This window comes from Arvicola amphibius, chromosome 7 (genome assembly GCF_903992535.2).
Source record: "Arvicola amphibius chromosome 7, mArvAmp1.2, whole genome shotgun sequence".
In the NCBI taxonomy this organism is placed as follows: domain Eukaryota; kingdom Metazoa; phylum Chordata; class Mammalia; order Rodentia; family Cricetidae; genus Arvicola; species Arvicola amphibius.
Genome location: NC_052053.1, coordinates 39262651 through 39290149, shown reverse-complemented (window position 1 = coordinate 39290149; position 27499 = coordinate 39262651). Strand labels below are relative to the sequence as shown.

The 27499-nt window shown below is 35.5% G+C and overlaps 1 protein-coding gene and 1 pseudogene across 1 annotated transcript in view; both read right to left on the bottom strand.

The window, feature by feature from the left end:
• The window catches only part of Lrp1b (LDL receptor related protein 1B), a 1542993-nt gene that overhangs the window by 352636 nt on the left and 1162858 nt on the right, over positions 1 to 27499 (bottom strand). The window lies entirely within an intron of this gene.
• On the bottom strand, positions 8817 to 9771 carry LOC119818742 (annotated as a pseudogene).

Genomic DNA, 27499 nt, shown 5'->3' with positions numbered 1-27499 from the left:
TCCTGAGTGAGGTAACTCAGACCCAGAAAGACAAAGCTGATATGTACTCACTCATGGGTGGATATTAGATGTAAAGCAAAGGATAACCAGCCTATAGTCCACAACCCCAGAGAAGCTAGATAACAAGAAAAAACAAAAGAGAGACATACATGGACTTTCAGTTAAGCATCACACCCTCTAAACAATCCAGTCATATACAAATATATTGAGTTGTCTTCATACTAGACACTCTTTTTGGCCTGAAGACCAATGCTTGGACATATCTTCTTTGGCATATAAGGATTAAAGTTTTAATTTTTATATTTCAAATCTTTTCCCATTCAAAGTCATTTTGGGGAGTTATAAAAAGACAAAATAAAGTTTTGTTTGCACACATTATGTTGAAGTATGTAAGCAAATACATTTGCTTGTGTGAAGAGTCAGAGGTCAATTTCAGATGTTTTCCATTGTTCTTTACCTTATTTTTAAAACTGAGTCTCTCTCTCCCTGAACATGACACTCACCCATTTGTCAAAACTAGCTGTGTTGCAAGTTCCAGGCATTGTACTCTTACTATCTCTTAACCCTAAAATTAGGAATGCACCATCATTCCCACATATTTACATGGATGCTCATCATGTAATCTTAGGATTTTACACTTGCAGCTTAAACAGTTTGCTGACTGACCATTGCCCCAACCTCCAAATATATTTCTTTAAGAGCTATATTTCCAGGATTTTTAAGGGTGATGTTTGCCTATTTATCTTTTATGTTTTAGAAATTAATAAGATCAATAGCTAAGAGACTAATCTTTGACAAATAGAAACAATGCAAATACTCAGGCATTTAAAAACATTCAATATTTAAAATACAGTTTAAAACTCATTTGCATTGTTGAAAGATAAGTTTAAAATCAATGTATTCACTCCTTACTCTATAAATAATAAATTTTATTTATATTTCTATTATAAATGAATATTTATGCATGTTGGTAAACATATATTTTATTGAAATAAGATTATAGCATTAATTAGATTATTTTCAATGATTTCTGCATACTTCCTAGAGGTATTGATCATTGTCATCAAAAGCTTTGCACATTGCCTATCAATCTATCCTTGAGGTGTGTTGGCTATCACCTTTTGAAACATAAGACCTAATGTAACTATCTTCCTGAAAGACAGTGGCCCTTTGGCTTCTTCTCTTCTGTACAGTTTGAGGATAGATATTAATGTAATATAAAACATTATAATATAAAACATTAAAATACTTTGATAGAATAATATCTTCTGGTTACCCCTATATTGTTACCCTTATATATCTTTCATTGTCAGTCTCAGTGGTGAATAGCTACATGTCCTGTTCTCTTGAACATGAATCAAGGAATATGCACCTTTTTCTTAGCACCTGGTGAAGTTACTTTTCCCAACACAATATCAACCATCATCACAATTATTTGATTGTAATGTCTTATTAGTACTTCTGCCCAGTTCACACCTATTTCATCTTAGTTACATAAAAGCTGCTGACAATTCCTCCACTAGCTATTTTATTAAATGATGTTTTCTCTTTTTTCTCACATCACACTAGTTTCTTTTGATAACTCACCTATGTAATACCACTGCTCCTCTCCTCTTTATTCTCACATATTATTTGTTCAATTTTTGTTATATTGAATGCTATCTAAATGTTTTATATCAAACTCAAACTTTTTATTAAATTTTATAATTATATTCACCTGTCAATTAATAAATCTTTTAATTACGAAAAATATAAAATTAGAAAAGTTATTTTCCTTAACTTTAACTGCTTAGGTTAATAAATATACTCATCTTATATAAATATTATCTATCATTCAAGAAAACAATAATGCATTTCTCTTTTAAGTTTTTCCTCTTTCATTTTGTGTGGTATATTAGTCAGTGTTTTTAATCAAAGCACACTTTTATCAGGTCTGTCTTCTTAAGCCTATTTATTATAATCATGCACACCAACTCATGCCTGAGCTCTGTCCCCACAAGGCCTATAAATATCATATTTGTCAAGCCAAGCTGTGACTCACACGGCAACTCCTATGTACCATAAAATACATATAATATCTCTTAAAATTGTGTCAGGACCTAAAAATAAACATGGGCAGGTTATTGGATTTCTCTGTCCTTATTTCAAGTGTGGCTTCATGGAATGAATCTCCTTTTCTGCTTTTCACTATGAACTTGGTCCTTTTGATTTATTGAGGACAGGTGGTTAAACCTGAATTTTGGAAGCAATGACTGTGGTGTAAAATCTGACATGATTTTGATATTCAAGTTGGTATAAAAAAGATTAATAATTGTATTAAGGTAAAGGAAAAATTGAGGCAGTAGGGTTTTGTTGTAGGTGCTGCTCCTGATTTTACACATACACTCAGTTATGAAAAATGCCTTATTATGTAAACATGACTAACACAGCATTCACTATGTATAGCCCAGACTAGTTTGGAACTCACAGCAATAGTACTGTCCCAGTTTCCTAATTTCTCTAATTATAGTCATGAAAGCCTGTATACTCAACTACAAAGATTCATTGTTCTTGTGTCTTTAAAAAGCTTATGATATATTCTTTGTGAGTGTGTGTGTGTGTGTGTGTGTGTGTGTGTGTGTGTGTTAAGCTGTAAATCAAAGGATACTGAGCCTATAGTTCATGATCCTAGAGAAGCTAAGTAACAAGGTGAACCCTAAGAAAAACATACATAGATCCAACTGGAAAGGGGAATTAGACAAGAACACCTGACAAAGTTGGGAGCATTGAGGGGGGAAAGAGAAAAGAAGTTGAGGAGGGGGGAGAACTTGAGAGAACCGGATACTTGAGATGGAGGAAGGACAGAGATGAAAGCAAGGAAAGAGATATGTTGATTGAGGGAGGCATTGTGGGGCTGGTAAGAAACATGACGCTAGAGATATTCCCAGGAATCTACAAGGATGACCCCAGCTAAGACTCTAATCAATAGAGGAGAGGGTACCCAAACTGGCCTTGCCCTGTAGTCAGGTTGATGAATATCTTAAATGTCACCATGGAACCTTCATTCAGCAACTGATGCAAACAAAGCTAGAGACATGAAGCAGAGCACTGGGCTGAGCTCGCAAAGTCCAGTTGAAGGTTGGTAATAAGAGCAAAGATGTCAAGACCATGATGGGGACACCGACTGAAACAGTTTAATTGAGCTAATGGGAGCTCATTAACTTCAGCAGGACAGGGAAGGAACCAACATAGCTCAAAATTAGTATCTCTGAATGTGGGTGATTGTTGTATGGCTGGGGCAGACTGCAGAGCCCCTGACAGTGGCACCAGGATTTTTACCTACTGTTTACACTGGCTCATGGGAACCTATTCTCTTTGGATGTATACCTTGCTTAGCCTAGATCTAGTAGGGAGGGCCTTGGCCCTTCCCCCAAAGCAATATGCCTTGCCCTCTCTGAATAGTAAATGGGGGTGGAAAGGTAGGTGGAGGTAATGCGAGGGAAGGGAGTGGAAACTGTCATTGATATGTAAAATTTAAAAAGATAGTTCTTTTCCTTTTTAAAAAAATAAAAGAAATTATAAAAAAGACATATAAGGTTTTTTATATTAGAATATCACATTTATACACACTGCCATAAAATACAATAGGAAAATGTACTGTAGTAATTTTTTGCGAACCCACCATCCCCTGCCACACACACACTCCTTGCATTCAACTTTTTGCAAGGCTAAGCAATTGGTTAGAACATAAACAATTGCATAGAGGTTGGCTTGGAGCAGGTCCAGAGCAAAATTACAGTTGATGTTTGGCTATTTTCAGTCACCTTAGCAGCTCCTCCTTTCACATCACTCTCTGACTGACCTAACATCCTGTGACTAACATGGAAAACACTTTGAAATATGTGATGTGATCAGACTGCAGGCTTCTTCCAACCAAAAGTCTGGTGACATCAGATAGCGATAGCACCTGAGGTTGCTAGCAGGGATCGCTCCACTTTGCTTTAACATGCTTGCCTTATGTTTCTATTAATATATTTGAAAAGTGTTTTAGTTTATTATTTTGTTTGTTCTGTTACTACAGAAAATGTCATCGAGCTGTCACAATATTGGGACATGAAAATTGGGATGACTTGGATATGTATTCCCAGGCCACCAAACTCATATGGGGCTGCAGAATAAACTATCTCTTATTGCAAAGTGAAACATGTGTTTTCCTTTGGCAATCTCATTTGGGTACCCAATGAAAATATCAATAAAAATTAAAGATTTGCCTTTTAAAGTGACTTTTCATTGAGCTATGGTTTACATAAAAATGATTTTATAATATTGAACTTTGTTTCTGAACTTTCATATGTCTCTCTTTAGAGTCCCTCCATTTCAGTCATTCCTTAATTTACTTTGACTATTGATATTTGGATGTCAAAAAGTATTTGAGGAGGGGGCAAGATCGTGAGCTAAACTGCTGGGTTATGCATGTGTCCTGTTTATGCTATAGAGTGACACTATGTATAAAAAACTAGAATAATAATGTGATACAATATTAATGAACTTAAGTGAGTATCATTACAGAAAAGGCAAAAGCTTGAAAGTATTTTAACTAGGTTGCCTATGTAATTAACGTAAAAAGATTGTTTGTTTAGAAAGGCAAAACAAGTATGCGATTCCCACAGCATCTCATTCTATGTTTTATTCCCTTTTGTTTCTCTGTTCCTAGATTTTATGATCATCACAGTCTTGGTTTTCCCTATACATCTATTGACTCTTCATGTTCATATAACCCAAGGCTCTTAGTGATATTTGGATGGTTCATGGCTTTAGCTATAAGTACTATTATTAAAAATCCTTCTACTTAGCAACCTCTCTCACATCCTGCTCCAAGGTCTATCCTGGTAAATGGATGGATCTAGAAAAACAAATCATATTCTGTGAAGTAACCCACTAAAAGACAAGTATCATCTCTCTGGACACTCCTAGCTCCAAATCTTCAGCTGTGAGTATATATCCTGAAGTAACTTTAGGAAGCAGGGAAGAAAAAAGAATTTACTACAGGGTTTTCTCACCCTTTTACCTGTTGGGGAAACAGGGATTGGAGGAAAAAATAAAATGGACAGAGAGAAAGATGAGATGAGAGGAGAAAGAAGATAAAGGAAGATAAAGTGGTGGTAAGAAGTTTTCCTTCCCTATAAAAATAGAACAGGGCAATACCACAGTCCTCTTTCAGTCCCGTTTATCTTTAGGGAATTGTCCGCAGAGAAATATCCACTCACTAGGCTTCCTTACCCTCGGCTCTTCTCTCACCAGTTTACTCATGCCCTTGTAGTGTAACACAGTCCAAACTTCTAGCTTCCTATTTTAAACTGTATCAAAATGACTTCTACACCTATCTCCTTAACTATTTTGCACCTTCTAGATTTAAAATTCAGAATATAAATCACAGGTAACACACTGATATAGTCATTTTCCACATCACTAGATCTCAGGGTTGACAGGTTGTGAATAGATGATGTTTGCTCAATTCTCAAATGAAATGCTTACAGACTATTCTGTGGTTTAAATCAGGTCAAGACAGTGTTCTATGTGGTGTGTGTGTGTGTGTGTGTGTGTGTGTGTGTGTGTGTGAATGCACATGCATGTGTGTGTATGTGTGAACATTAAGCTTCTTCTTTTCTAAAATGTTAATTTAGAACAACAAAGTTAATTATTAAAATGATGGAGGCATTTAATGTTGCAATTTCCTTGTCTCTATTTCCCCATACATATACTCTTATATAAAGACACAGTGACATATTTACAGCCTAAATTGTCTTGAAGTATACCAATATAAAATGACACTTTAGGACACATTTACTGAAGGACATACCACCTAATATACCTTAGATTATTAAATTCAACATCCATTTTTATTTTACTTTCATGTATTTATATTTTGTGTATATGAGGGTGTGGTATATATACATATATTTGTGTGGGCAGTACTAGTGCATAACAGAAACCAGAAAAAGATGCTGGGTGTGCTGCTCTATCAATATGCTGTATTCTCTTTAGAAAACTTGTCTCACTAAATCGGGAGTAGTATGCTGGACACCAAGCCTGAAATATCTTCCCGTTGCCATCAGTGACAGGGTTACAGACACACTCAACTATACTTAAGTTTTTGTTTGTTTGTTTACTTGTTAGTTTTTTCAGGGGTGGACTTTGGTGTAGCTTTGGAGCCTGTCCTAGAACTAGCTCTTATAGACAAGGCTGGCCTCAAACCCACAGAGATCTGCCTGCCTGTGCCTCCCAAGTGCTGGGATTAAAGGTGTGCGCCACCACTGCCCAGCTTACACTCAAGGTTTTATGTAAGTTCAACGCACTTGAATTTGGTTCCCTGAACTTGAACAGCGAGATTTCTACCAACACAGTTATCTCTACAGCTCTTCATATCCCAGTCTAAATATTATCATGAAGAACATTTTTTCTTTTAATTTTCAAGTTATTTTTTGCCCAGTTCATAAGAGTTTCCCAGTCAGCCTCCACCGTCAGCCACATTCAGAGAGTCCGGTTTGGTCGCATGTTCCATCAGTCCCATTCCAACTGGACTTGGTGATCTCCTGTTAGTTCTGTCCCACCGTCTCAGTGCGTGATTGCACCCCTCACGGTCCTGACTTTCTTTCTCATGTTCTCCCTCCTTCTGCTCCTCATCAGGACCTTGGGAGCTCAGTCCGGTGCTCCAATGTGGGGCTCTGTCTCTATCTCCATCCATCGCCAGGTGAAGGTTCTTCTTATTATTTTCTCAAGGATCACGAATTATGGGCTCGATGTCCTTTAATTATGGCTAGAAACCGATTATGAATGAGTACATCCCATGTTCATCTTTTTGGGTCTGGGTTACCCAACTTAGAATAGTGTTTTCTATTTCCATTCATTTGCATGCAAAATTCAAGATGTCATTGTTTTTTATCGCTGAGTAGTATTCTAGTATGTATATATTCCACAGTTTCTTCTTCCATTCTTCCACTGAAAGACATCTAGGTTGTTTCCAGGTTCTGGCTATTACAAATAATGTTGCTATGAACATAGTGGCTGACGGTGGAGGCTGACTGAGAAGCCAAGGACAATGGCGATGGGCTTTGATTCTACGGCATGGACGGGCTCTGTGTGAGCCTTGTCAGTTTGGTTGCTCACCTTCCTGGACCTGGGGGAGTTGGAAGTATCTTGGACTAAACATAGTGTAGGGAACCCTGATGGCTCTTTGGCCTGGAGAGGGAGGGAGAGGGAGTGTGGGTGGAGGGGAGGGGAGGGAAGAGGAAAGAGGGAAGAGGAGGGGAGGAGATGGAAATTTTTAATAATGAGGGAAAAAATAAAATAAAAATCAATCTTTAAAGTAACTGCATAAATAAAATTATTTTAAAATTTAAAAAAAGTTTCCCAAACACTCATTCTTTAAATATTAATTTTTGATTCTCAGATTTGTTTACATTATAAATTTATTTAAGAAGTAAACATTCATGAATGCACAGAGAGAAACTTTAGCTTTATTGTTGTGACTATATTGCAGAAAATTTAGTGTGATCTTTAAATATTCATGTCAATTTTAGAATGATCAGTTATAAATTAGTCATTATTTATGTGTCAAAATATACTTGTAAACTTATTATTATTATTATTATTCTCTTTCTGGCATTGGGATACTGCCTAATGAGTCATTAATCTTGGGAAATGACTGATAGGAAGAAGGGGGAAATAAAAGTGAGTGAGAGGAAGATTTCTAAGAATGTTTAAATATCTGTGTGAAATTGTCCAAGAATAAATTTAATTAAAAATTGTATGCAGAAAATTATTTTAATGAGATATAACAAACATTTTATAAACCAATATTTTATCCTTAATATTTGCTCAACAAACTTCCCTTTATTTATTTATACATCAGTTCGTGTTACAACATGCACTGTCTGATTTCATCATTGTTTAATGCTAATTAATTGTGAATGTCATTTTTCTATTCAGTTGCTTTGTAAAAATGGAAATGGAAATAATTAGCTATGCTAACTTCCATCTACCTTACTCAAATAACAATTAAATTATAGTTGAATTATGGTGTGCAATTACAATGTGAATCTTCCTGTCATGTTAAAGTAAAAATTCAGATCTCAAAGTTTATAAAATACCAAATATGTGACTGACATGCCTTAAAATGTATCATAGGCTTGATAAAATTGGTAAATAAGTTTTAATTTCACATATATTTTTCAAGCTAAAATTGTGATTATTCTTTATTTGATTAAAGTGCTTTTTATAACTCAGCCTGGACACCTCCTATGTTGTACTCTGTCTTATGACTGCCCAAGAGCAGAGGGTCCCACTGCATAGAGTGGGCACAGGGGACACGTTGGGTCTGGACATGGTAGGACTAAAGAAGAGTACCCAGGAAAGATTGGGATACATATAGTTGCTTCCACTATACACCCTTTGAAGCAACAGAAAACACTTTTGCTTTCAAACCAGACCTACTATAAAACAAACCTGGCTTAGCTTTTTAATAGAACCCATCTTAAGAAGACTGAGTGATCTCAAGGATCCCATGTCCACGCTGGAGGAGTCCAGGGATAAGTGAAACTTATGGTGTGGCCTTCCTGACAAACCTTGTCTAGATGACAGCAGGTTTATAAGGACATTCCCAGCCTGAGACCTGCAGCTGAGGAGATCAATACAATGGCAGGTGTTTAGTGGAAAATAAGAAAAGTGAGACAGGAAATGGCACTGTGTTTAGCAACATCCAGGTGTGAGAGAGGAGAGTGAACAGTTGGTGTGCACCTTTTTGGTACTGCAGATCATGCCCAACCTAGTCCAGCCTCTCAAAGGCTATTGACGGAAGGAGGTTCCTCATCACCAAAGGGCAGGTCCTGAGGAATCTTTAACAACAGGTGATGAACAGAAGCCATATCACAGTCATAGTCCAGGACTTCTGGCTCTGGGAACAGCACAATCACAGGTGCAAAGTAAATGGATTTGAACAAGTGGCAGGCCAGAAGAAGCCGTATACTCTCATGACATGCCTGACGCTCCAACAGAATGTGCTCAAATTAGGGGATAAACCAGATGAGGGCAAAGATGGTCCACAACTCAGCACTCTGCATGTGGTCATGGAGTTCTTTTTTTACTTGGTCAATTATGGACACTGGATAATTTAGGATGTGCTTGGTATTGTCCTCCGTGGGATCCATGAGCTCCCTGAGGCAGTAAGCAGACAATTTTTCTACCAGGGATGTCGCCAGCTTTTTACCCACCACCAGAAGAAAAGTGACCACAATGTCCTGATAGCTCTGGTAATAGTCAAACAGATGGTTGATCAAAGAAGAGATGATATCTAATCTTCCTGAAGCACATTGTTCTGCTCATCTGGCATACCAGAAGGGAATAGCCGAAGAGACTACCTGACACCCAGCAGCCCTTGCTGGTGCTCCTTGCTCATATGCAGCAAAGTCTTCCCTGACACAGGTGTTGTCATTGGGGATCTTGTGTCACACTTGTCTCATCAGTCTGGGGCCCTCCCTCACTGATAGTCATTTCTCTTAGGGCAACCACGTCTCCAGGAACACTGTTCAGAGTCTGGTGTGTCTGTGCCTCCTCTTTCATTTTGGCATTAAAGTCTGGCTTCCCTGTGACCTCCGTGTTCTCAGTGGTCTCTATGTCCTGTGAGAGTCTGAGGGACATCCTCAGGGGTGCTGGTCCCAACCCTGACTCCTGGCAGGACCTGGAGTTTCCACTTTTAATGCAATCTGAGTTCAGCATGGGAAGAATGTTCTCCATCAGCATGTGGGGCTCAAGTGAATAAATGGTTATTTTTATTTTTATTTATTTTTTTCCAATGTATATGCATTTGATCTGAAAGCTTCAAGAAATGAGATAAGCAATAAACAAAGTTGTTATTAGGGTCTAGGGATAAAATGTTTTGGAATAAAGTAAGTATCTCATTTAGCGTTCTATTGCTGTGAAGAGATGCCATGACCAAGATAGTTCTTTTTTTTTTTTTGCTTTTCTTTTTTTTTTCATGGTTTATTTTTTTATATTTAAAAATTTCCATCTCCTCCCCTCCTCCTCCCCCTTCCCTCCCCTCCTCCTCCTCCTTCCTTCCCTTCCTTCTCCCACTTCCCTCCCCTCCCCTCCACCTATACCTCCCCGTTTCATTTATGTAAGATGCAAAATTGAGAGATAAGATGGCTGGGGTAAGTAAAGGAGGAACATTACAAGAATTCACGATAATAATAATAAAATAATAGCATATTTCTCTCTATTGGGCATCTTATTGAGAGAGCTAGAACACAAAAGAGAAATACTTGGTGTTCTTGTACTAAAAAAAGTTAGAAAAAAAGAAAAATAGAAACACAAAGCTGATAAGTGTTTAAGACATAATTCTGAGGACACCACATAAAACACTGTGCTACCAGGCAAGCCAGTTTATTTTTCAAACAAAGTTGTAAGATTTCTTTATTGCTGAGCTAGAAGTCAGAAGTAAGACAGAAAGTAAGCAGGCTGGAAAAGTGTCTTAGTTGAATTTAAAGAAAATACTAAAGAAAATAGCCAAAGATTTTCATCTTCTGATTTGGAAGATAATAATTTTCTATTTGCATAATACTATTTGAAGATATTTAATTACTAATCCTGATGACAACAGACACAAAGGCCAGCTGCAGACCTGGAAGCACAGGCTACATTCTAGTGCCCTCCTTAACACCCTGAGTTCCAAAACTTACTTGAAAATGGAAACCCAGATTACTTTTCTGGTTTTTCAGACTGCTATTGGTAATGATTTAGATTCTGATAATAAATATGTATACCATTTGTGTGTACATGTATACTTGCATGTATGTATATGTGCACATAGATATGCAAAGTCATGTTTTTATTTCCTAAGGAGTAAACTAATCACAGAAATAGAAAACACAGATAAATGAGAAAATTCTTGAATCTTTGTGACACTTAATGCCTGGTGACTCATATGACTCTCAAAATCATAGGCAGAGTGTAAAAGAATAATAATCTTTTTAACGCAATTAGCATAATCATCAGACTATGTGACCAAAAAGAGCTCTCTGGAATCATTGTTTATCATCTATAAAGTAATTTAATGGCCAGCAAGCAGCTCCTAACTGTTTGAGGATACTATGAAGATAAGTGAGCACATTTGTATGTAAGTTTATGGTTTACTGGAAAGAAGCATTATGGAAATAACTGTTAGCAAAAAAAGACTCGGGTAACATATTTTAAGTAAGACAAAGTAACATGTCATCCTCCTGTCACTTTAAAAATTATAGAAGCTTCTGAGAGAAAATGAATATATTTAAATCTGAAATAAATGAATGTGAGAAAAGTCTTCATTTCAAAAATGTCTTGAGCTGATATGGCAGATTGACTCAAGGATAGATCGCTGCTCTGTAACCTACACACAGGCATTGTTAGGCATTATTAGCCTTTTCTATAAGTCTAAATATAGCATATTTTCATGTGATCAAAATATACATCTTTCACTTCTTTCTCTTGTTGTCATACCTTGTTTTCTTTGATTTTTGAGATCTAATAGTTACACATTAAATCATATTTACTTATGGTTTATGAATTCAGCTTTGTACAAAACATCGGTGTACTCTTCCAAAAAAGACTATCTTAAGAAAGATAGAACTGAAGCCTGTTATGTGAACAGTTCAAGGACAATTGCGCATTCTAAGCCCATATGCCAAATGGCGATTATTGACCTGGTTAAGAGGGGAGAGCATAAGCCAGATGGAGCAATAATGTCCAATGAATTAAGGTTCATGTTCAGTCTGCAGCCAGTGTCATTGATTCAGAGCTACTATGTGCAGATCCTTTCAGGCCACACTATATACTTCTTTGAGAATATTCTCAGTAGGATTTTGAAAACTACAGCTTTCGCTTTAACAACATTGACAGAAAGCATGCAATTGCATTCTTACAAATTTGGAAAATTATTCCCAACTACAGTAAACTCATCCATAGCTTCCTTTTTAGTATTTTAGTTACTGGATCAGCTGAAATTAAAAATAATGTCAATACGTGTATTGCATTCAACTTCCCAAGAGGTAAAAACCATATTCAAATTCATTTATGACAGCATATTGGTATGGTTAATCCACTTCATTTTTAGTTGTTATTATTTTTCTACCCCTAACCTACAGATCACTCTCTGTGGGAAAGACAGAATAAAAGCAGTCTTATGCTACTCAGGGTTTAGGCATCCAATGGAAAATTGAGCTTATTTCGGTTCAGATAATGTGTGGAACTGCAAACATGTATAAGTACTCTTCCACTTCATTGGTAATGTGTGTAGTCTAAATTTCTGAGTGTTACAATCATTGGAATTTTATCAACCCAGGTAAAGATCTGTAAAAGATAGCAAACATATTGCTTCATAAAAAATTTAAAATTACAAATATTTCTATGTTTTTCTATAAGGATTGCATAATATTCATGAGAGGAGAAATGTTACATTTAAACAATAAATAATTAAATTTTCGACCTTTAAAACCAGATGCCAAAAAGGTAACATTGTTTTGTACTTATATGAAATCATTGTATTCTAAAAAATATAAGCAAACAAAAAGCACCAAGAATGTTTATAACTAGGATTAGTTAATCATATGTTGTCTAGGATTAGTCTAATAATATAGTTTCAGTAAACATTTTAGAATCTTGTTACATTAAACAACCTGATTTAAACAACCTGATTAACATCATTTTTCTGAACAATCTACTTGTATTTAATTTCAAATTAAAGTATATAAAGCTTAAAGTATATATTAGCAGGTTATGAATTGCAGGAAATAATGATTTTGTCATAAAATTCACCTAGACATGGAAATATGGGCAGAAATATAAAGAAAAAAATTATTGCTGACATGATGAATTTAGACATGGAAGTTTCTGGATGCTTAACATCTCCACTAAATTTATTCTCTCGATGATGCTACTGTTTATGATTTTCAGATAAATAGCACACTTAAACGAAGCGAACATTAATACAATATGATATTAATATACAAATACTCACATTATTCACCTGCCACTGACTTTCTGAATTAAATCAGTAATGGGGTGTATAACTGATTAAATATCTACACTGAAGAACGCACCAGTTCCAGATTTAGAGAGGCACTGCCAGACTGATCACATCATTACACTGCCAAATGCCATCTATCACTTTTACTGAACTTAACGAAGATGGATTATATCCCACAGATGAGATGCAGCCTATAAATACTGCCAGACTGATCTTCATCTGACTTTCCTCCAGAACAGACCAGCAACAAATCAATAATTGAAAAAAGTCATATTAGAAATTCAATGTTATTCAGTACCCAGAAGAAGTCATGGAGGGGGAGTACAGCATCAAAGGGCCTTAACTCAATGAAACCTGATAATCCTTAATGTTCCTTAAGTGTATTTACTTCATCAAGTTCAATGAAATGCATTTGTTGTGTTAGTCATCGCTACCCTCATCTACATTTTCAAACTAAGACTGATTTAACACTAACAAAACATTTTACATCAAATGTTCTGTATCATGTTCAATGCCCTTGTTAACTCATGCTGCATAGCTAATACTGGTCAGTCATGTTAGTTTTAATGGTACTGACTTCAAACCTGAAACAAAATGAATACAATAAAATATGTGTAAAAAAAGTACTCATATCACAACTTCAGTGCTGATTTGATAACATTTCCCCATTAGACATCTGTCTTAGTTTCTGTTTACAACGTATTTAATGGTCACCATTTACCTTTGTGGAAAATGTATGTAAATTGCTTCAATATTCTAAGTATTGGGAATTAAATGATCTTTGTCTGCTGCCTTTGACAACATTATAATAACAGATGACAGGTGGTCAGGATTGGGCGTCTAAAGAGAAGATGCTGTCTGACAAGCTATAAAACATCTGAGAAGATGTTTACTTCTCACTTACTGCTAAGTGCACTATTAGAACCATATTTAAGGCTTTACCTTTCCATTGGGGTCCATACATGGAATATCTATACCTCAAAAAAATCTTTAATTATATCATTCTGATTTGATTTTGAGGTATCAGAAATCATGTTGTTAAACATAAAATGGAAAAAACAAGGCATCATTGTTGTTTCAGATTAGTATAACATATATTTTGAAAAATATGTCCTTGGAAAAACTCCAAAAAAGAGGAAGGTGAGGCATAATGTTCCCTTTAACTAATTAGCTTATACCTGATTTTGTCATCTCTGGATTAGTGGTTTTATACAAACCTTCTCAGTTATATCATGATGATTAGATGATTCAATGTGTCACTAAGTTCTGAGAATTTGAATTTTGTAAGTTTTCTTATAACAGACTTATTTTGTCTAATTTATTTTAAAACACCTACAGCTTTGAAAACATGTGAATTAAACTTAATAAAATAAATAATGTTGTGTGCTTACACAAGATATACACACACTTTCATTCACTTTTGTTGCACCCAAGAAACAAATTTCAACATCAAGGACAGACATCACCTCAGAGTAAAAGGATAGAAAGAAATATTCCAATAAAATAGACATAGAAATCAAGCTGGTGTAGACATTTCAATATCTAACAAAATAAACTTCAAAACAAAATTAACCAGAAGAAATAGGGTACACATTTAAGGAAACATCCATCAGGAAGATATTATATTTCTTAACATCTATGCACAAAACATGAAGGGCACACAATTACATAAAATGAACAACACTACTACATCAAAATTACATATTGACCTTCATACACAGATACGGGGAGTCTTCAGTGCCCCACACTCACCAAAACACAAGGTATCTTCACAAACTAAATGAGAAATAACATCATAAAGCAAATGAATCTAACATAACACTTCACTTAATTATATACCTAATCAGCACCCCACAGAACTTTCTCCAAAAATGGCCACATACTCAAACACAAAGCAAGTCTTAACAGATACAAGAAAATTGAAATAACTTTCTTCTTGTTTTCTGATGACAGTAGATTAAAATATGATATCCACAATAGAAACAAAAAAGCTTACAAATTATGGAAACTAAATACTCCTATTGAACAGAAAATGGTCAAAAAATTAAAGACTTTCTAAAATTAAATGAAAATGAACATATCCTCAAAGATATGAAACATAATGAAGGCAGTTATAAGAGGTAAGTTCTTATTATTAATTAACTACACAGAGATACACACACCAGAGAGAGAGAGAGAGAGAGAGAGAGAGAGAGAGAGAGAGAGAGAGATCTCAGACTAGTATGTTAACAGCACAACTGAAAACTACAGAACAAAATAAAAAATGCACTCAAAAGGAGTAGACAGCAAGAAATGATCAAACATGGTCCTAAAAATCAATAAAATAGAAACAAAAAGAAGCAAAACAATACAAAAAATCAATAAACAAGCAATTGGTTCTTTGAGAAAATCAATAAGATTGACAAACCCTTATCAAATGAACTAAAATGTGAAGAAAGCTGATCCAAATTAACATTATTAGGGAGTGAAAGGAAGATATAAATGTCACTGAGGGAATCCAGAAAATTACACTAGCATACATTAAAAAGCTGTACTCTACCAAAGAGGGAAATCTAAATAATATGGTGATGTGGTATTCCCCTCTGCATGCTGTGAATATCATTGGTTAATAAAGAAACTGCTTTGGTCCTATAGCACAGCTATAGGGGAACACAACTAGGTGGGGAAACTAAACTGAATGCTGGGAGAAAGAAGAACAGAGTCAGGGGGAAGCCATGTACACCTACCAAAGACAGACACCAGAATATTAGCCAGTAAGCCAGAGCTACATGGTGATATCCAGATTGATAAAAATGGGTTAAATTAATATGTAATAGTTAGGTAATAAGAAGCTAGAACTAATGGGCCAAGAAGGAATTTAATTAGTTCAGTTTCTGTGTGGTTATTTCAGGTCTATGCTGCCAGGAACTAATTAGTGGCCACCTTACAACAAATTGGCTCCTATATGGTCAACAAAATCCACTTAAAACCTGAGAGGGTTTCGAGACCAGCCTGGTCTAAAAGAGCTAGTTCCAGGACAGGCTCCAAAGCCACAGAGAAACCCTGTCTCGAAAAACCAAAAAAAAAAAAAAAAAAAAAAAAAAAAAAAAAAAAAAAAAACCTGAGAGGGTTTGGAAAGGAATTCTAGACAATTAAAAACAAAGTTTAGCCACATTTATTTTCCTGAATGGGCTTTTCTTGCTGGTGGCATGCTGTACCTTCTTTAAGAGAGGTTTTCCCGATTTAGCAGTAGCAGGGGAAAAAAAGCCATGGTTTTGAAAAGGTGGCTTCCTGAGTCATGGTCCAAACACAAACTCTGGCTCTTTCTGGAAGCTGAGCATTTAAATGGGGTTTTGTGAGCAGAGTGCTACAAATGCTTAATGACTCGACATTGATCCACTCCATACTTGGAACTGGGGAAATATGCCCAGCTTAGAGAGGTTGTGAACAGACTTCAACCTTTTGGACTCTGCAGAGCAAGCAGGAAGTACCATATATACCCTAGTTATGCCTCAGCTTAAGTTTTTAAGAAGCGCTTAGCATTTTAAGAAGCTCTCCTGGACAGTAAAGAATTACAGATACGCAATAGTACACATTCAGACATAAAAGACCTCTAAATGAGTCAGTGTTGGATAAATGTACATAGGGTTGGGAGAGAGAAGAAAAAGAATATAGACACTTACATACAGTCATAGATTAAAAGAAGTGAACAAAGAATAAGCCACATAATGATGGACCATTCATGGAGAGTCTGGAGTGTGTATATTATTGTGTCTTATTTGAATTTTTGGATGTGAAACAGCTAAGTACAGAGAGATATTTAATTGTACAGGCTGCTAAGATAAACCAACGTAAAGGTATCTTTACTCTAAAATTTGAGTCTAAGGATATGTAGCTTTGGAAAAGAGGTTCTTCTTTTGTTTCCACAGAGGATGAGAACTTGTGGATTAATTCTAGACTAATATGGTTGATGGACCAAGACCCCTTGAAAGGCCACCTTGAACACCCCTCAAAAATGATATAGCCCAATAAATAGCAGGAAGCAGTTTGGAGAAGAACTATATCCATATTTTTGAAATATTGTTTATAAATGTTTATTTACATTTAAAGCGGGGTATGATATATAGAATTGCATTGGTCTGGATCTTGGTTTATTTATAGCAAATTTAATGTCAATTTTGTTTTACTGTGTATATGTATATTTCTTCTCTTGATTAAGGTATTGTCTGTACAATTCATTTAAAAATGTAATATATAATTAAGAAATATAGGTTAATAGATAATCATCTATAAATATTCAAGGTTGCCGTCCTGTTAGATTTTCTAGGTGTACAGAGATATTTTTCAGATGAATGGGCATTCTTCAAACCCTTCAAAGGCTACAGAATATGGCATTTAAAATCTTTTAATTTAGGACTTTTCATGACAATGAAATACATCTGCTCCTGGTAACAACAATCTACTACAAGAGGATGATGGGCATCAAAGAGTCTCTTTATGGAGTTTGCTAGCCATTTGGGCAAGAAACTGCTATTTCCTGGACTGCTTGATGAACTGGACATGCAGGACCCACAGAGAAATGACTGCTGAACTTGCCTAAAGGTGAGACTATCCTTCAGGGTTCCTGTTTCATGAAAGAATCTACCATTTATTCTGCAGAACACAGAAGAAAGTGACTGATAAATTGGCAATATAGACATAACTGTCTTTGAAATTTCCTGCTTCATGAAAATGTCTGCCAGATACTATGGGCCTGTAGGCTAAAGATGGATGCCCCAATAGTACAGATGAAATTTGTGTGACTATCCAGGCAGTGCGATGTCCCTTTCAATTCTAGAGTCTTGGAAGTTGCTCCTAATGTACTTTCTGTTTACTTAGGTAAAAGTATATCTTCTGGAGTCTTTGATGGAGCTGAATAATTAATAGTTATAGTTTTCCTTAGTTATGATAAAACATAATGTATATATAAATATGGTAACTGTAATTATTGCTTGATACCTGTTTTGTTATATGTAATTTTACTTTGTTAAAACCTTCCTATTTATTTAATCAGAAAGGGGAGGTGATGTGGGATTTCACTCTGTATGCTATGAATATCATTGGCTAATAAAGGAACAGCTATGGGCTTATAGCAAAGTTACAAGGGAACAGAGCTAGGTGAGGAAAACTAAACTGAATGTTGGGAGAAAGAAGGGTGGATTCAGAGGAAAGCCATATAGTTCTGCCAGAGACAGATGCCAGAACGTTAGCCAGTAAGCCACAACCATATGGCAATATGAAGATTAATAGAAATGGGTTAAATTAATATGTAAGAGTTAGCCAATGAGAAGCTAGAGATAATGGGCCAAACAGTGATTTAATTAATACAGTTTTTGTGTGGTTCTTTTGGGTGTAAATTGCTAGGAATTAACTAGCAGCTTCCTTAAACAATATGGATAATCATTTTTAAATTTGTCACTCATCATTCATGACCAGATAAATAATTTAAACAGACCTACAGCACCTAGTGAAATAGAACCAGTCATTAATAGTCTCCAAACCAAATAACACCCAGGGTCAGACTGTTTAAGTTAGAATCTACCAGCATTTGAAATAACATTAACACCAATAGTCTTCAAATCATTCAGCAAAGTAGTAGTAGAAGAAACATTGTCAAATTTATTTTATAAGACCACATTTACCCTAATGCCCAAACCACATAAAAAGAAATAAAGAAAATTACAAACTTATTTTCATTATAAATATAGATGCACAAATTCTCAATAAACTATATGCAAACCAAATCGAAGAACACATTTAAAAGATTATGAAATACGATCAGGTAGGCTTCATCCCAGAGATGCAAGGGTAGTTTAACATATTTAATCTATAAATGTACTCCATCATATAAACAAACTGAAAGACAGAAACCACACAATATTCTTATTAGATGCAGAACTGACCTTTGACAAAATCCAATATCTGTTAATAATAAAAGTCCAGGAGAGACATGCATCAGCATAATAGAAGTTTATCCTAAACCTGCAGCCTCAAATGAAAAGGAGAAAAACTCAAAGCTGCTCCCCTAAAATCAGGAATGTGATGAGGTTGTTTAATCTCTCCATATTAAAAAAGTATTTGAAGTCTTAGCTAGAACATTAAGACAAAAGGAAACCAAACTGATACAAGTTGGAAAGGAAAAAATTCACAGAATCTTTATTTACAGGTGATATTATAGTATATATTAGTCATCCTAAATAATCTACCATGATAATCCTACAGTTGATAAAGACTTTCAAGAAAAGTAGTTATATACAAAATTAAGTCACAAAAATCAGTAGCTTTCTATGTATAAATTATGAATGGATGGAAAGAGAAATCAGGGAAACAACAACTTTCATAATATCTCAAATAATATAAAATATCTTGAGGTGACTGTAATAAAGCAAGTGAAAGGCCTATATGGTAAAAGAAATAAAAAACTTTAAGATACTGACCATATTACCAAAAGCATTCTACAGATTCCATGCAATACGGAGAGGCAGAGAGGGGAGCAGAGAAAAATGTAGAGCTCAATAAAAATCAAAAAAAAAAAGAGAGAGAAACAGAATATATATATTTAGAGTTGTCAGGATCTTTTAGTATAGAAATAAATTGTGATTATATGGAATATTATCAACTCAAAAAAATAAAAGGGGCTGGAGAGATAGGTAAGCAGTCAAAAATGTTTACTGTTGTTGCAGTGACCTGAATATTGTTGCCACCACCGACATATCAGTTCACAACAACCTTTAACTTCAGCTCTAGGGGATGTGATGGTGTTCCCTTGTCTCCATGTGTACCTGCATTCATATGTGCACTGTATCCAAACAAGCATGAAACTTTAAATTTATATATAAACTAGAAAGTTATTAAGATATAAAGGCATAGAGAAAACTTGAATTTGTATTATCATGTAAAAAACAAATATGGAAAGGCTGTCCACTCCACAGTCACGACTGTTTTGTGTTGATACAAAACCGCGAGCTGACCTCAAAATCACTTTGGAAATGAAGCTGCCCTTGAACTGTGTATCCTATTGCCTTCATAGTGCTACAGATATAAGCTTGTGATACCACCCATTCCTTAATTCTGTATATGATGTTCAAGCAAAACTATGATAGTATTTGTAACAGGAAAATGTGTTTCCTAAGTTATGGCACATTTATAAATTGGAATACTATGCAGATGTCTGAAGAAGTAAAACTGTTAATGACATAAAACAAAATTTCATGGCAGTTCAGCCTACAAAGCAAACTTCAGAGCTACAAACAGAAGTCAAGAAATTGTGTTTGTGGTGCAAATGGATGTGTGCATATGTGTGTGTGTGTTTGTGGGTATGTGTGTGTGTGTGTGTATATGAAACATATCTTCTTGATTCCATCAATAGGAGTGCAAATATATGACCACCAATTCTTTTATGTTGAGTCTGGTTCCATTTTTCATATTACAATTAATTTTTTTTACTCCATCACTTTAATAATGATAACAATAAACACTAGTAGTGATAAAACTCTTTCCATTTGGTAAAACCTGTGCTAAATGGTATGTGCAAATTGCTCAGAAATGCTAATGTTTTCTCAAGACAGTGTAGTAAAGGTGACAAAGAGTAGCCAAGCTTGTGCTCCCATGGTTACTTAACTCTTTGAAAAGGCACATATTTTTTAAAATATTTAAAAAAAAATAGCAGGAATGGTGGTTCCTACAGTGTAACCCACGGTGCAACAGCATTTCTGGAGTCGTCAAGCTCTCCAATTTGAAAACTTTACATCTGTATTAGTCAGAATTCTCTAGACTAACAGAATATATACATTCTTTCTACCTCTATCCCCTGTGTATAGGGGGATTTGTTAGAATGGATTTGCATATAGGCTGTAGTCCAGTGACTCCAACAATGGATGTTTTTTTTTTCTTTTTTTAATTTATTTTTCATTGTAAGGATTAACTAATGACTTTTCTTTTTTTTTTCTTATATAATTTTACAAAATTTCACCTCCTTCCCTCCTCCCATTTCCTTTCCCCTCCCCCTCCCCCTCTCTCTCCAGTCTAAGGAGCAGTCAGTGTTCCCTGCCCTGTGGGAAGTCCAAGTTCCTCCCCCATCCATCCAGGCCTAGGAAGGTGAGGGTCCAAACAGACTAGGTTCCCACAAAGCCAGTACATACAGAGCGGATTCAATAATGCAGTACTTGTTCACTCCACAAGGCTGAATGTTTCAGCTGGTCTTCCGTACATGCTAGAATCCGAGGACAGAAGCTCGAATGACAGTGAAGAATTGGATGTGCTAGCAAGGTTTGAGCAAGTGGGTAAAGAGCAAAAGCTTCCTTCATCTGTGTCCTTCCTTATGCAGACTTCCAAAAGAAGGTGTGGCCCAGATTAAAGGTGATTTTTCCCCACCTAAAATCTAGATACAATCTTGTGTTTTGCAGGCTTAAGATCCATGTCAAAGTTGTGTGCCTTCCTACTGCAAAAGTCTGGACTAAAAGTGAATTCACACACTTCAAACCAAGCCATTAACAATCTCTCACAGCTGTGCCCTTCATTTCTGGAGTGTAGTTCAAGTTGATAACCAATAATAGCCATCACAGTATCCAACAAGTTAGTTAAATATCCCTAAGTGTGTAATGAATTTTTTTTCCTCATTTTTTTTATTAAAGATTTCCATCTCCTTCCCTCCTCCTCCCCCTTCCCTCCCCTCCCTTCCACCCATACCCCCTCTCCACCCCTCTCCAAGACAAAGAGCCATCAGGGTTCCCTTCACTATGTTAAGTCCAAGGTCCTCCCAGCTCCCCTTATGTCCAGGAAGGTGAGCAACCAAACTGACAAGGCTCACAGTGAGCCCGTCCATGCTGTAGAGTTCATGTTCATTGCCGTTGTCCTTGGTTTCTCAGTCCTCCTCCATTGCTACACTTTCAAGATTGTGTTGGGGCTACATAGTTTTAGGAGAGACTGAACTAAAGAGTAAGACCATGTCTTAAGACCACAAAAACCAAAAACAAACTATTATTAATCACTTCAGGGAGTAATCTGTACCATTAGTAATAACTCCAGGGAGTATTCTGCTCAGGGACAGCACTAGAATAAAGTTGTCTGGAACTGTCGAGACAGAAAAGCCCTCCTCACCTGACCTAGGGAAGAAACGTAAGAGTAAGAGCTCTAAAACAGAAGGCCACCACAAACCTGGAGCAGTACAGTATGGTGGCGTGGTAGTATGGCAGAATAACAGCCGGCTCTCCCACAGCATCAAGGAAACCAGCAGCAAGACAGTAGAGTAACACTTTGGTTTATTATACCTGAGTGGGTTTCAAGGCTCAGGTTCTGCTTAAGGAATAGGTGGATTAAAGACAACAGAAGATTGGCAATACAAGAAGAGTAAAGAAAAATATAAACACAGGTACAAAATCTATGATGAGCATTAAAACATCATTCCTAAGCCGGGCGGTGGTGGCGCACGCCTTTAATCCCAGCACTCGGGAGGCAGAGGCAGGCGGATCTCTGAGTTCGAGGCCAGCCTGGTCTACAAGAGCTAGTTCCAGGACAGGCTCTAGAAACTACAGGGAAACCCTGTCTCGAAAAACCAAAAAAAAAAAAAAAAAAAAAAAAAAAAACCACATCATTCCTAAACCCTCACAGTAAGGGTCAATTCCTCACAGTAAGGGTCAATTTCCTTCAGTTCCTATACCTGAAAGTTGGAATCCATTATAAACAACAGCAATAAGAACAAAAGCAAGCATGATTCACAAACTTGAACAGCAGGTAAATGCAAGGAAAACTACCACACAGAGAGATTATGCATCAATCAGATACATAGGAAGAAAATTTTGGAGTCAGAAGTCCAATACTGAAGAACAGTCCAGAAGAGTAAACAACAAAACCTATCTGAAAGACAACGTAAAAACCCAGAACACACATGCTGTAATGCAAACTAAGGCTTTTTGATAGATTTGAGGAAAGAATACGCTTCGTGCTAAACTACAAACATGATTAGTAATAAAACTAGGAATGTTTTTTTTTTGCAAATTGCTGCACACATTCAAATGCCAGCAACGCACATTATTGAATAAAAATAATAAGCAGAAGAAATGCTTTGAGGTAAAAATAACAGAATTCTCCAAAATTGACAGACAAAATTAAAGATCCAGAAAACTCAAAGAAGTGCAAGCTACTTAAATATGAAGAAGGATGTTAAATGTGACAGGAAACAGTATCACATGCTATGACATCGCTCTGAAGTGTTCCAGACCCAGACATCACATCCTGAAAAATAAAATAAAGACAAGCTCACATAACTACAACTATAGAAGGGAAAGACAGAAAAGAGAAAAAAGAGAAAAAAGAAAAAAGAAAGATATCGCATCAGATATCTCATTAAAACCATGTAAGTATCAGAGTATGGTGTGCAATTTTAATATATTGAGAGAAAAATTTTTGTGTCAGTCGAGAATTACAACTCCAAGAGAGGTTTGTCTTCAAAATTAAAGAAAAATAAATATTTCTTAAACAAATGGAAGCTAAGAGAGTTTTTTGAAAACAAATCTGTTCAAAAGAGGTAGAAAGAAATTTCTCAGAGAGGAGGAACATGAAAAATATTTGAAATTCAAAACTAAGTAAAGATGGGTGTCTGAAAAAGAAGAAATGAGGAAAACCTTTTTCTCATTTCTTCTAATTTTTAATATAGCTTATAACTGTTTTCAATTGTAATCTTCTAATACCTTTTTGTTTGTTTCTTTATCTCTTTTTCATTGTTTTTATGGGACTTGGTAGTTTGACTTAAAAACCCAGGACTGGTTAAGAAAGTAGAAAACCACATTATATCCAAACAGACACTGGACACAGGAAGGAAAGCTCTTCTAGAATGTTCAGCACCAGGCTAACATGGCCTTTCTTCCTGAGATCTTGCCTAGGTATGTCCCTAGAATACATCTTGTTAAAGTCAAAGCTGCTGCCTTTGTCCCCAACACACAAGCTTCTTCTGAAGACCTGTCAAGATCTCTGAATCCATCTCAGAAAAGTGGAAAATTCACCCAAATATTTGGAAATTAAATAGAATACTATTAAATGAAAAATAATTCCAAGTGGAAGACCCTAGATAAGGCATAAAACACTTGGGGGGGGGGAGTCAAATAAAAATAAGCTAATCAGATATGTAAAATGAAACAAAAGTGATATTTAAAGAAAAATAACCTTAGTAAACAAATAAGAAAAAGACATTTCCAATGCTTGTTTGATAAAATGACCCTACCACATGCTGCACACAAGAAACTCACATTAAATATATAGACATAAATAAGTTAAAAGTAAAGAGATGGAGAAAATGTGGACCTTAGAAGTAACCCAAAGGAAACTTAAACCCTTGCTGTAATTCAAGTGAAGAACATCTTAAAAGAATAAACAGTATTAGAGCTAACAATCTCACTATAGAGAGATAAGGAAATCAAGTTCCCAGGGAAACATAATTCTGAATCTTTTAGCCTCCAAGAGGAGACCCACAAAATATATGAGGACAGACTGACGGCTTCAGTGAAAAACAGACAAAATTATTATGAGAGTTGAAGATTTCAGTGCTTCTTTTGCAGTATTTGATACATTAAATAGATAAAACGCTCAATATGGCTAGAATTTCCTGAAAAACACTACCCATCATCTTGACTTAACTGACATTAATAGAATATTTCAACAGAAGCATCAGACACACTTGTCATTTCATATGGAAAATTAATTTGAATTTAGCACATTCCAGGCCATGACACCCAACTGAACAAATTTCAAATAATCAAAATCAGAGAAAGTTTTTCTCTCAGTCTACAATGGCACTAAACAAGATATTAATAACAGGAAAAAACTTGAAATTTCCCCAATTATTTGGAGATTACAGAACATGCTACTAGGACTCATGAGAAAGCCCTAAAACAAGAAAACATGAAGTCAAATACCCAGCACATATGTAAATGTTGGGCATGGCTGTACATGCCTGTAACTCCCAGTATTTGACATTTGACAGAAGAAACAGTAAGATGCCAGGAGTTGACTGGTATCCAGTTTAGTCAAAAAAGGGGAACTTCAAATTCAGTAAATATACTGCCATAAATAAGGTAAGAAAGACGTAAGAGGGTAAATGGTCCCTGTGCCTTTCACATGTGCATGGACAGATGTGTACATTTGCACACATGTGCACACATCACTGTGAGCACAACAAAGTTCCTCACTTTGATAAACAACATCTGAAGTAAACATGCAGCTAGATAAAATAGTTGTATGAATTAATTAATGCAAGCAATAAGATAAATTTCTTAAGAGTAAGCCTAAGTAATTTATATAAATAGTATGGTTTCATAAACTTGGGTACACCTTGTCATCCTGTAGATTTAGGTTATGGCTTTGAATAGTGACTGTCTCCCAGAATGTATTGTATAAAAACATGACGAAGAAGTAACATTATATTGGAAACTTGATCAGCAAGTCAACCATGTTATAGAACAGTTTTATCAACAGACATAAATCATATTGATATGGGTATGTGATCTTGACACAAAAGAAATGGTGCTTTAAATTTACGCTTCTCTCAGTTTGTAAGAGCACAAGTGGATCCTAAACATAAACACCAGACACAATATTTGAAGACATTCTTCAGCATACAACTTGATACTTTTCAAACCTTCTAGGTCTAGACCATGAAACAAATGGAACATCTGAGAAATTGCCTCAGCAAAAAGTGGGAGGAGATAAAAGAAATACATAGCATAAAAAAAATCTAAGGAAAGCATGAACTTAAATTTTTTATTAGCATTGATTAAATAACTACATAAAATGAACCATGCTGAAACAATATGTGATTTTTAGATAAAGCTGGATGTGGCATAAATATTTGCCTAATCATTTTCTCCATTGCTATGCAAAGCTAAATTTCTTTTTTTAAAAAGTACTTATTTATTATGTATACAATATTCTATCTGTGTGTATGCCTGCAGGCCAGAAGAGGGCACCAGACCCCATTACAGATGGTTGTGAGCCACCATGTGGTTGCTGGGAATTGAACTCAAGGATCTTTGGAAAAGCAGGCAATGCTCTTAACCTCTGAGTCATCTCTCCAGCCCAAAGCTAAATTTCTTTAAAATTAATTTAAAATTTAAAACCTAACAGTGTTTGAGTTTTAATTTCTTGTTAATACACTGAGCTAACACACTTCACTTTTCTAGGCTTTAGCTTTTACATTATAACACAAAGTTGCAGAAGGAAGATGTGCCTGTAGAGTTACATGTGAGATAAATGTTGTGTGGAGTTTTGCTAGAATGCTGCAATTTGAAGAACATACAAAATAAAGGTGATTTTTTAGCAGAGTCAGGAAGGATGTATTTCCTATTGTGCAAGAAAGAAATTTTAATGAGATCACTGTAAAAAATTCCACAGTTTGGAAACTCAAATTTAAAATGTCTGTTAATTGCTCTCATTAATATATTCATTTGCTATACCAATTTAGTTGTGTGAAGTTTGGATCAATAAAAGTTACAATATGTTCCCTTTGGTTGTCATTTTGCTGGATATAGGACAGAGGTCACTGATTATCCTTATGAAAATACTTTTAGAAATGCATGCTTATATTGCCTAGAATTGCACGTTTACTCTCCTGGAGTTGAAGACTTACATATTCTATAACAAATATGACCTTTATTATAACTGATAGCACCTTCCTTGGAAGAGTTACTAGTTGTATCCAAAGTATATGGTATAAATAAGTAAAGAAAGATGGGATCCATACATTTTGTTGTCCAGAATATATACATATATATCTAGAAGAAGACAGATAAGACACCTGAACAGTAATTTCGTAGGATTGACTCCCCAAAGCTGGCCATGAAATAACACATTGTGTGCTATAAATCTAGCAGATCTTGGCCTGTCTTTTCCATGAATCTATATTTTTTGTGTCATTCTTTAGTAATCTACACTTTCCCTGCAGCTTAGTCATTTATTTAAGGGGTGATGATGGCAGGTATTTTAAACAGAATTGAGATAAATTCGAACCCACTGTGAAAAGCTATACTCTCTAGCAGCCAAATGTCTTATAAATAAGCCAAGATTGTTGTGCCAATATTTCAGTTGAAACTAGCAGCTTTGTGAGCAACTTTGAAAAATAGTCTTTTTCAATCAAGAAACTTCCTCAAGATTGTACATGTAAAAAAAATCAGCATTAATTTTGAATAAAGTTTCTGGTTCTGTTGGTATGAAAAACCAATGTGTTCTTCCATACACGAATTACCCACAACAGTAGGCTGCTCATTACAGAATTGTTTCTTAGTTAGCATATTTCTATGGTCAATGTGATCATGCAAATAGGTATTATAACTGTGCTGCAGAAAACATATTCAAAATACCAGAAAGTTCATTTTTGGAAACAGAAAAGGACTGTTTACTGTTAAATTGCTCATTGTTCATTGTACACGGTTACATTGATGTATTTAGTTAATATTA